Below are 8,546 nucleotides of genomic sequence, written 5' to 3'. Positions count from 1 at the left end.
ACTCTCTAAGACACAGGACCCACACAAAGCAGCTGGGCCAAACTCGGTGCCTCCATCCACCCTGAAGCACTGTGCTGATCAGTTGACTACAGTGTTCACTGACACCTTCAACAAGTCACTGGAGACACATCACGAGTCATGGACCTCAATGTCTGGACAGACGGACGAGCATGCCACAAGCAACTAAAATCTTCCTATTCGAAGAGAATCACAGCCTGCGCTCCTCTCTCTCTCGGCTGACCTTGACGTGATTTGAACACGCAACCTTCTGATCTGGAGTCAGATGCGCTACCATTGCGCCACAAGGTCCCACAAACCTGCCCCTCTGCCCAAAACATCTGAAAATCTCTGCAAAGCCAGTCCATCTTCTTTCCACACAAGCAATTTTTCAGCAACTGGAGGTTGTTCAACTTGTGAATGCAAAGAAGTTGTGTCAAAGACGCATGTCATTTCAGACCATGCATGTCAACATGCACACGTAGAATCTCTCTTTATACTTGAAAGGTTCTCCTCTTTGAGAAAAGAATACAAATCGAGGTTTGAAGTGCGCTTGCAGTACTCAATCAAAGGCCTAATATAGTGTCTGTCATTCAGTGCTCACGCTCTGATGAGCTTTGCAAGCCAGCTAGACGAATTCTTAGCGATGCATATTTGTTACTGATGCTTGTCAGAGAAAGACAAAGTCCTTGGACAGTGTCTAAAAATAAAAGAACTTACTCTCACACACACCTGAAAAGTGATTGCTCAGAAGGGAGTGCTTTTGTACGTGATGATCTCCTGTCTCAAACACAACCTGCTCTGGAGAGGCTCCTTGTGCCGTCTGCACCAAAATGCTATACATTGGGTAGGAGACCAGTGCTGTCAACCTTGAATGAAATCTTACCTGACTAAAAGACCTTACAGTTCACACACAACAGAATCAATGGTCTCTTCAACGACTGTTAATGGTATTTACCAGAGAAGTGACTTCTGAGTAGGAAGTGGTCTGGCATGTGATGATCTCCAAAAGAACCAGCGCTGTTGGAGCAGGGAGCAGGCGTCTCTCACCACAGTCCAAAAGGGGTAGGTGAGCTAGAGGAGCTGTGATGGCCGAGAGGTTAAGGCGTTGGATTTGAAATCCAATGGGGGGTTCCCCGCGCAGGTTCAAACCCTGCTCACAGCGAAACTGCATTACGGGGGCTTCCTTTTCTGCTAAGACAAGGTTGCAATTAGTCAGAGGAGCTCATATACACAAGTTGCAACGGTGCCCTGGAGCGTTGAGTGACTGACTATTCTACAATCACCAGTTCACACCACTGTATTTACATACTAATCGTTCCTTTACAAAATGTGCTTGTCTCCGAGGAGAGTCCCTCTTCTTCTCTCCAGGCTTTATAAACAATAATGGTCGGAGATGTCGATCAGTGGTATGTGCACAGAGTTTGAATCACATATTAAGACATCAAAATTGTTGCAGGGGGCTACTTGTTATCACTGCTATAGAAAGGCTAGAATGACAAATCTTTACCTCTTAATCCTTTTTGGCTACGTTTGTTTTTCAGTTAGGCGGCAGTACCTGGTCACTGGTCTCCCGGCAAACAGAGCTAGCCATTTGGGTACACCCAAAGCAACACCGTGGTCCAACCGTTTACCGTCATTTTAGCAGCAGGTACACCATTGCCTCCATTGTTGTGTTTGTGTTGCAAACAGGTGATGTCACGCTGTTAAGGTAACAAAGTGAATGGGCTTTGAAGCAGATGTGCGGAACAGGTTAGAGTAACTAGGATTTGGTCCTTAGTGAGGCAACTTCTGGGTTCAGTCTGTTTTGTCCAATCTTATGAAGGTGAATGGCTTCTTCCTGGTAACCTATCCCAGAGTTGTAAGCAAGCCTTTCTGAGCACAGTTGTTTAGTACGTCGTGAAAACCAACGCGCCTAGCAGAGGATGGTCTCGATCCATCGACCTCTGGGTTATGGGCCCAGCACGCTTCCGCTGCGCCACCCTGCTCCACACGCGCCATCACACTAGCGCTGCTTAAAAGTGGGCCTTCAATAACATCTTGCATGAACAAACTGTGGGAATTCTGAAGGTGGACGGTACCTGTTTGATCATTGTCTTTTATAAATCTTTGTCACCTCGGCGTTCAATGCTTCACAGCTTCTTGGACTGCTTGTCAGATCTCGTGTGTGGCCCAACAGATTTTAAGCTAGGGTCACCCAACCATTTCCTCGTTAGCTGCTAACTCTTAAGAATCACTGAGGTTATTGTGTGAGTCACTGAGTCGCATAGTCACGTAAACACTTAGAAGTGAAAACACTGACACTTGGTGTTGCATATGTTTACTTCCTAAATAAACCCATGAACTCTCTTCTCTGAACCTTATTTTACCTTTAGTTAACTAAAATCGACGTTCTGTTACACGAACACACTCTGCTGATGCACTTCGATGCTCTTAATCCTTCCCGCTGATTGTCAATGGTAGTTCTTATCGGTAGAGATGTAATACCGTCTGTAATCACAAGCACCGACATTAGACATGAAATCTGAATGTATCCAACACAGTGACATTGTCCACAGTGAAAAACTATCCTGGATATGATGAGCTTGCTTCAGAGTGCCGAGCCCAGCTCTGAAGCTGCTTTTAGATTACATTATCATTCAAAACTATTTGTTTGCTCGCAATGAAAAACTTGTTATTTGAATGTTTTTTTCTTTACAATAATTTTGTGAGTTTCTCTTTGGTGCAGTCTTTACTTCTTCCAACTATGTGTTTACATGCATCTCATGGCATTGCTCTCTGTATACCTGCAGCATGCGGGTGTTTTGTTTTACATTTTTATTCACTTCCATTTACAGAAGCCCTCTAATTCAGCTACTATTCACACCTATCCAATGTATTCACACCTGTTGCTTTCAGAAAACAATGGAACGTCCAGCTACCCGGGCCCCCACCCCAGACGGTCAACACTTGCGGCTCCCCCATCACCTCTACCACTCAGTAAAGCTCACCGGTTCACAAATTTCTCCATGTGCCTTCACACCTCTTTCCATACTTGAAAGGGATGTAAACAGACTCTCTAAGACACAGGACCCACGCAAAGCAGCTGGGCCAAACTCGGTGCCTCCATCCACCCTGAAGCACTGTGCTGATCAGTTGACTACAGTGTTCACTGACACCTTCAACAAGTCACTGGAGACACGTCACGAGTCATGGACCTCAATGTCTGGACAGACGGACGAGCATGCCACAAGCAACTAAAATCTTCCTATTCGAAGAGAATCACAGCCTGCGGTCCTCTCTCTCTTGGCTGACCTTGACGTGATTTGAACACGCAACCTTCTGATCTGGAGTCAGCTGCGCTACCATTGCGCCACAAGGTCCCACAAACCTGCCCCTCTGCCCAAAACATCTGAAAATCTCTGCAAAGCCAGTCCATCTTCTTTCCACACAAGCAATTTTTCAGCAACTGGAGGTTGTTCAACTTGTGAATGCAAAGAAGTTGTGTCAAAGACGCATGTCATTTCAGACCATGCATGTCAACATGCACACGTAGAATCTCTCTTTATACTTGAAAGGTTCTCCTCTTTGAGAAAAGAATACAAATCGAGGTTTGAAGTGCGCTTGCAGTACTCAATCAAAGGCCTAATATAGTGTCTGTCATTCAGTGCTCACGCTCTGATGAGCTTTGCAAGCCAGCTAGACGAATTCTTAGCGATGCATATTTGTTACTGATGCTTGTCAGAGAAAGACAAAGTCCTTGGACAGTGTCTAAAAATAAAAGAACTTACTCTCACACACACCTGAAAAGTGATTGCTCAGAAGGGAGTGCTTTTGTACGTGATGATCTCCTGTCTCAAACACAACCTGCTCTGGAGAGGCTCCTTGTGCCGTCTGCACCAAAATGCTATACATTGGGTAGGAGACCAGTGCTGTCAACCTTGAATGAAATCTTACCTGACTAAAAGACCTTACAGTTCACACACAACAGAATCAATGGTCTCTTCAACGACTGTTAATGGTATTTACCAGAGAAGTGACTTCTGAGTAGGAAGTGGTCTGGCATGTGATGATCTCCAAAAGAACCAGCGCTGTTGGAGCAGGGAGCAGGCGTCTCTCACCACAGTCCAAAAGGGGTAGGTGAGCTAGAGGAGCTGTGATGGCCGAGAGGTTAAGGCGTTGGATTTGAAATCCAATGGGGGGTTCCCCGCGCAGGTTCAAACCCTGCTCACAGCGAAACTGCATTACGGGGGCTTCCTTTTCTGCTAAGACAAGGTTGCAATTAGTCAGAGGAGCTCATATACACAAGTTGCAACGGTGCCCTGGAGCGTTGAGTGACTGACTATTCTACAATCACCAGTTCACACCACTGTGTTTACATACTAATCGTTCCTTTACAAAATGTGCTTGTCTCCGAGGAGAGTCCCTCTTCTTCTCTCCAGGCTTTATAAACAATAATGGTCGGAGATGTCGATCAGTGGTATGTGCACAGAGTTTGAATCACATATTAAGACATCAAAATTGTTGCAGGGGGCTACTTGTTATCACTGCTATAGAAAGGCTAGAATGACAAATCTTTACCTCTTAATCCTTTTTGGCTACGTTTGTTTTTCAGTTAGGCGGCAGTACCTGGTCACTGGTCTCCCGGCAAACAGAGCTAGCCATTTGGGTACACCCAAAGCAACACCGTGGTCCAACCGTTTACCGTCATTTTAGCAGCAGGTACACCATTGCCTCCATTGTTGTGTTTGTGTTGCAAACAGGTGATGTCACGCTGTTAAGGTAACAAAGTGAATGGGCTTTGAAGCAGATGTGCGGAACAGGTTAGAGTAACTAGGATTTGGTCCTTAGTGAGGCAACTTCTGGGTTCAGTCTGTTTTGTCCAATCTTATGAAGGTGAATGGCTTCTTCCTGGTAACCTATCCCAGAGTTGTAAGCAAGCCTTTCTGAGCACAGTTGTTTAGTACGTCGTGAAAACCAACGCGCCTAGCAGAGGATGGTCTCGATCCATCGACCTCTGGGTTATGGGCCCAGCACGCTTCCGCTGCGCCACCCTGCTCCACACGCGCCATCACACTAGCGCTGCTTAAAAGTGGGCCTTCAATAACATCTTGCATGAACAAACTGTGGGAATTCTGAAGGTGGACGGTACCTGTTTGATCATTGTCTTTTATAAATCTTTGTCACCTCGGCGTTCAATGCTTCACAGCTTCTTGGACTGCTTGTCAGATCTCGTGTGTGGCCCAACAGATTTTAAGCTAGGGTCACCCAACCATTTCCTCGTTAGCTGCTAACTCTTAAGAATCACTGAGGTTATTGTGTGAGTCACTGAGTCGCATAGTCACGTAAACGCTTAGAAGTGAAAACACTGACACTTGGTGTTGCATATGTTTACTTCCTAAATAAACCCATGAACTCTCTTCTCTGAACCTTATTTTACCTTTAGTTAACTAAAATCGACGTTCTGTTACACGAACACACTCTGCTGATGCACTTCGATGCTCTTAATCCTTCCCGCTGATTGTCAATGGTAGTTCTTATCGGTAGAGATGTAATACCGTCTGTAATCACAAGCACCGACATTAGACATGAAATCTGAATGTATCCAACACAGTGACATTGTCCACAGTGAAAAACTATCCTGGATATGATGAGCTTGCTTCAGAGTGCCGAGCCCAGCTCTGAAGCTGCTTTTAGATTACATTATCATTCAAAACTATTTGTTTGCTCGCAATGAAAAACTTGTTATTTGAATGTTTTTTTCTTTACAATAATTTTGTGAGTTTCTCTTTGGTGCAGTCTTTACTTCTTCCAACTATGTGTTTACATGCATCTCATGGCATTGCTCTCTGTATACCTGCAGCATGCGGGTGTTTTGTTTTCCATTTTTATTCACTTCCATTTACAGAAGCCCTCTAATTCAGCTACTATTCACACCTATCCAATGTATTCACACCTGTTGCTTTCAGAAAACAATGGAACGTCCAGCTACCCGGGCCCCCACCCCAGACGGTCAACACTTGCGGCTCCCCCATCACCTCTACCACTCAGTAAAGCTCACCGGTTCACAAATTTCTCCATGTGCCTTCACACCTTTTTCCATACTTGAAAGGGATGTAAACAGACTCTCTAAGACACAGGACCCACGCAAAGCAGCTGGGCCAAACTCGGTGCCTCCATCCACCCTGACGCACTGTGCTGATCAGTTGACTACAGTGTTCACTGACACCTTCAACAAGTCACTGGAGACACGTCACGAGTCATGGACCTCAATGTCTGGACAGACGGACGAGCATGCCACAAGCAACTAAAATCTTCCTATTCGAAGAGAATCACAGCCTGCGGTCCTCTCTCTCTTGGCTGACCTTGACGTGATTTGAACAGGCAACCTTCTGATCTGGAGTCAGATGCGCTACCATTGCGCCACAAGGTCCCACAAACCTGCCCTTCTGCCCAAAACATCTGAAAATCTCTGCAAAGCCAGTCCATCTTTCCACACAAGCAATTTTTCAGCAACTGGAGGTTGTTCAACTTGTGAATGCAAAGAAGTTGTGTCAAAGACGCATGTCATTTCAGACCATGCATGTCAACATGCACACGTAGAATCTCTCTTTATACTTGAAAGGTTCTCCTCTTTGAGAAAAGAATACAAATCGAGGTTTGAAGTGCGCTTGCAGTACTCAATCAAAGGCCTAATATAGTGTCTGTCATTCAGTGCTCACGCTCTGATGAGCTTTGCAAGCCAGCTAGACGAATTCGTAGCGATGCATATTTGTTACTGATGCTTGTCAGAGAAAGACAAAGTCCTTGGACAGTGTCTAAAAATAAAAGAACTTACTCTCACACACACCTGAAAAGTGATTGCTCAGAAGGGAGTGCTTTTGTACGTGATGATCTCCTGTCTCAAACACAACCTGCTCTGGAGAGGCTCCTTGTGCCGTCTGCACCAAAATGCTATACATTGGGTAGGAGACCAGTGCTGTCAACCTTGAATGAAATCTTACCTGACTAAAAGACCTTACAGTTCACACACAACAGAATCATTGGTCTCTTCAACGACTGTTAATGGTATTTACCAGAGAAGTGACTTCTGAGTAGGAAGTGGTCTGGCATGTGATGATCTCCAAAAGAACCAGCGCTGTTGGAGCAGGGAGCAGGCGTCTCTCACCACAGTCCAAAAGGGGTAGGTGAGCTAGAGGAGCTGTGATGGCCGAGAGGTTAAGGTGTTGGATTTGAAATCCAATGGGGGGTTCCCCGCGCAGGTTCAAACCCTGCTCACAGCGAAACTGCATTACGGGGGCTTCCTTTTCTGCTAAGACAAGGTTGCAATTAGTCAGAGGAGCTCATATACACAAGTTGCAACGGTGCCCTGGAGCGTTGAGTGACTGACTATTCTACAATCACCAGTTCACACCACTGTATTTACATACTAATCGTTCCTTTACAAAATGTGCTTGTCTCCGAGGAGAGTCCCTCTTCTTCTCTCCAGGCTTTATAAACAATAATGGTCGGAGATGTCGATCAGTGGTATGTGCACAGAGTTTGAATCACATATTAAGACATCAAAATTGTTGCAGGGGGCTACTTGTTATCACTGCTATAGAAAGGCTAGAATGACAAATCTTTACCTCTTAATCCTTTTTGGCTACGTTTGTTTTTCAGTTAGGCGGCAGTACCTGGTCACTGGTCTCCCGGCAAACAGAGCTAGCCATTTGGGTACACCCAAAGAAACACCGTGGTCCAACCGTTTACCGTCATTTTAGCAGCAGGTACACCATTGCCTCCATTGTTGTGTTTGTGTTGCAAACAGGTGATGTCACGCTGTTAAGGTAACAAAGTGAATGGGCTTTGAAGCAGATGTGCGGAACAGGTTAGAGTAACTAGGATTTGGTCCTTAGTGAGGCAACTTCTGGGTTCAGTCTGTTTTGTCCAATCTTATGAAGGTGAATGGCTTCTTCCTGGTAACCTATCCCAGAGTTGTAAGCAAGCCTTTCTGAGCACAGTTGTTTAGTACGTCGTGAAAACCAACGCGCCTAGCAGAGGATGGTCTCGATCCATCGACCTCTGGGTTATGGGCCCAGCACGCTTCCGCTGCGCCACCCTGCTCCACACGCGCCATCACACTAGCGCTGCTTAAAAGTGGGCCTTCAATAACATCTTGCATGAACAAACTGTGGGAATTCTGAAGGTGGACGGTACCTGTTTGATCATTGTCTTTTATAAATCTTTGTCACCTCGGCGTTCAATGCTTCACAGCTTCTTGGACTGCTTGTCAGATCTCGTGTGTGGCCCAACAGATTTTAAGCTAGGGTCACCCAACCATTTCCTCGTTAGCTGCTAACTCTTAAGAATCACTGAGGTTATTGTGTGAGTCACTGAGTCGCATAGTCACGTAAACGCTTAGAAGTGAAAACACTGACACTTGGTGTTGCATATGTTTACTTCCTAAATAAACCCATGAACTCTCTTCTCTGAACCTTATTTTACCTTTAGTTAACTAAAATCGACGTTCTGTTACACGAACACACTCTGCTGATGCACTTCGATGCTCTTAATCCTTCCCGCTGATT

At 45.4% G+C, this 8,546-nt stretch overlaps 6 non-coding genes across 6 annotated transcripts; 3 read left to right on the top strand and 3 right to left on the bottom strand.

Moving 5' to 3' along the window:
- Positions 1 to 237: 237 nt before the first annotated feature.
- Positions 238 to 309, bottom strand: trnaw-cca (transfer RNA tryptophan (anticodon CCA)). Its single transcript has one exon. It is a non-coding gene; the product is annotated as a tRNA-Trp (tRNA).
- Positions 310 to 1,079: 770 nt separating this feature from the next.
- Positions 1,080 to 1,162, top strand: trnas-uga (transfer RNA serine (anticodon UGA)). The gene has a single exon. It is a non-coding gene; the product is annotated as a tRNA-Ser (tRNA).
- Positions 1,163 to 3,287: 2,125 nt separating this feature from the next.
- On the bottom strand, positions 3,288 to 3,359 carry trnaw-cca (transfer RNA tryptophan (anticodon CCA)). The gene has a single exon. It is a non-coding gene; the product is annotated as a tRNA-Trp (tRNA).
- A 770-nt stretch (positions 3,360 to 4,129) lies between these two features.
- On the top strand, positions 4,130 to 4,212 carry trnas-uga (transfer RNA serine (anticodon UGA)). The gene has a single exon. It is a non-coding gene; the product is annotated as a tRNA-Ser (tRNA).
- Positions 4,213 to 6,337: 2,125 nt separating this feature from the next.
- On the bottom strand, positions 6,338 to 6,409 carry trnaw-cca (transfer RNA tryptophan (anticodon CCA)). Its single transcript has one exon. It is a non-coding gene; the product is annotated as a tRNA-Trp (tRNA).
- A 767-nt stretch (positions 6,410 to 7,176) lies between these two features.
- trnas-uga (transfer RNA serine (anticodon UGA)) lies at positions 7,177 to 7,259 on the top strand. Its single transcript has one exon. It is a non-coding gene; the product is annotated as a tRNA-Ser (tRNA).
- The last annotated feature ends 1,287 nt before the right edge of the window (positions 7,260 to 8,546 follow it).

This window comes from Pelmatolapia mariae, linkage group LG23, assembly GCF_036321145.2.
Source record: "Pelmatolapia mariae isolate MD_Pm_ZW linkage group LG23, Pm_UMD_F_2, whole genome shotgun sequence".
NCBI classification, from domain to species: Eukaryota; Metazoa; Chordata; class Actinopteri; order Cichliformes; family Cichlidae; genus Pelmatolapia; species Pelmatolapia mariae.
Note: the sequence above shows the minus strand (reverse complement) of the source record. Positions and strands in the feature narration are given on the sequence as shown.